This window comes from Penaeus chinensis, chromosome 4 (assembly GCF_019202785.1).
Source record: "Penaeus chinensis breed Huanghai No. 1 chromosome 4, ASM1920278v2, whole genome shotgun sequence".
In the NCBI taxonomy this organism is placed as follows: domain Eukaryota; kingdom Metazoa; phylum Arthropoda; class Malacostraca; order Decapoda; family Penaeidae; genus Penaeus; species Penaeus chinensis.
Window position 1 is genome coordinate 44,793,140 of NC_061822.1, and position 2,500 is coordinate 44,795,639.

The window sequence follows — 2,500 nt, forward strand, 5'->3', positions numbered from 1 at the left end:
TGTTCTTCCATCCATCTTCATCCCCATCTTTCTCTCAATCTTTCCTTTCTTCCCTCTCCAGTCCTTTCCCCTTTATCCCTCAATCTCACCTTCTCTCCTTCTTGCTCTCTTCCTCTCTCCTCGGTTTCCTTTCCCTTCCCATCTTCTTCCTTAACTTCTCTCCCCTCCTTCCTCCACTCTTCTTCTTCTGTTAGTCCGTTTTTTCTCCCTCGTTCTTCCTCTTCTCCCCTTTCTTCCACTCTTCTCCTCCTCCTCTATTTCCTTCCTCTCCTCTCCTCTATTTTTCTCTTCCTCCACTTCCCTCCTCTCCTCTTTTCTTCTTCTCCCATCCTCTCATTCCTCATCCTCCCGCTTTCTCTCTTCTTCTCCTTCCCTCCTCTCCTTCTTCCTTCCCCCTACTCTCTTTTCCCCTCCTTTCCTCCTCTCCTCTCTCCTTCTCCTTCCCTCTTCTCAATCTTCCTCTTCTCTCTTCCTCTCCCCTCCTCCCTTCCCCTCTTCCTCTCCTCTCATTCCTCCTCCCCTCTCTTTCTCTCCTCCTGCCCTCTCAATCCTCTTCTCTCTTCCTCTCCCCTCCTCCCTGCCTCTCTTCCTCTCCTCTCATTCCTCTTCCCCTCCCTATTTCTCCTCCCCTCCTCTCAATCCTCTTCTCTCTCCCTCTCCCCTCCTCCCTTCCTCTCTTCCTCTCCTCTCATTCCTCCTCCCCTCTCTTTCTCTCCTCCTACCCTGTCTCCCTCCCTTCCTCTCCGCTCAATCCGCCAAGGTTCTCAGAGCGGCGTCTCAGAAAATAATAAACGAACGAATTGTTAACGAACGCCAGTGAACGCAACGTTAACGCAACCGACGCTCATTTGTCACGTCTCGTTGTTAAGGCTTTAATTGCTTCTGATTAGCTTTTCGTTCTAGTTGTTCGGCGAAAAATAAAAACATGACCGCTAATTGAACTTCGCGTTTCGCTTCATTCGATTGGGATTGTGCTTAGTCACTGTTGGGTGTGTGAGGGAGAGGGAGGCAAAGGGAGTGAGGGAGGGAGGGAGAAGGGAGAGAAGAGAGAGAGAGAGGGGGTGGGGGGAGAGGAGAGAGAGAAGGAAAAGGGGGAGAGAGAGGAAGAGAGAGAGATAAGGGGGTGAGGGAGGGGGGGGGAGAAGGAGAGGGAGAGGGAGTGATGGAAAGAAGGAAGGAAGGAGGGAGGAAGGGAGGGAGGAAGGAGGGAAGGAGGGACGGAGCAAAGGGGGGAGGGAGGGAGGAAGAAGGGAGGGACGGAGGAAAGGGGGGAGGGAGGGAGGGAGAAAAGAGAGATGAGAGAGTTGAGACAGAGAGAGAGAGAGAGAGAGAGAGAGAGAGAGAGAGAGAGAGAGAGAGAGAGAGAGAGAGAGAGAGAGAGAGAGAGAGTGTGTGTGTGTGTGTGTGTGTGTGTGTGTGTGTGTGTGTGTGTGTGTGTGTGTGTGTGTACGTGTGTATGTGTGCATGTGCGTATGTGACTCCATGCATAGGTGTGCTTGTGCGCTCGAGTCACGTACATTGTCCGGAGAAAAAGAGGAACATTACTTGCTTTTGTTGAAAGAAATTGCGAATTAATTAGTAGACTAGAGCTCACTTTATATGCTGTGTTGTGTCTGTTTTTTTGTTGTTGTTTTTTTTGTCTCTCCCTTGCTTTATCAGGTTCTTTGTCTTTGCGTTTTGATTTATCGTTTGCGTGTGGAATGTGATTATGATTTAAGCGTTGATCTTAGAGATATGTGTATGTTTGTTTGTTTATGTGAGGGTATTTTTCAGTTGTGTGTATGTGTGTGTGTGTGTGTGTGTGTGTGTGTGTGTGTGTGTGTGTGTGTGTATGTGTGTGTGTGTGTGTGTGTGTGTGTGTGTGTGTGTGTGTGTGTGTGTGTGTGTGTGTGTGTGTGTGTGTGTGTTTGTGTGTGTGTGTGTGTAAATGTGTGTATGTGGCTTTCCGTGTGTGTGTGTAAATGTGTGTATGTGGCTTTCCGTGTGTGTGTTCACATGTGTATATGTGGCTTTCCGTGTGCGTGTTTACATGTGTGTGCGTTCATACATATGTATGTGGCTTTACATGTGCGTGTTTACGTAGAAGTGAGCGTGACACATCAAATCGCCATTCGGTGAAGAGACCGCTTAATGACTGAAAACAAGAACTCGGGTAAATTATCTTCCTTGCAATGACACTTTTTATCGCGGATAATTCGAGAATAATTTTTGCTTATTTCTCTTACGACAAATTATCCACTTACAGCTTGATTATTACAATTATGCTCTTTGCTTGTAGAGGTGAAATAAATTTGAATTACTTACTAGTGTCGTTTATTCATGAAAGAATTGCCTCTTGGTAATTATTAACGTTTTTTTTTTTGTTTTGTTTTTGTACATATCTTATCCCTAACAAGTCAACAAACAGACAAAAGCCTCCTATGATGAAAATTCACCCCCTCCCCCCTTTATAACTTTTAAGATTTCGTTCCATTTCTTTTTCTTCCTCTTCTTCTGCTTC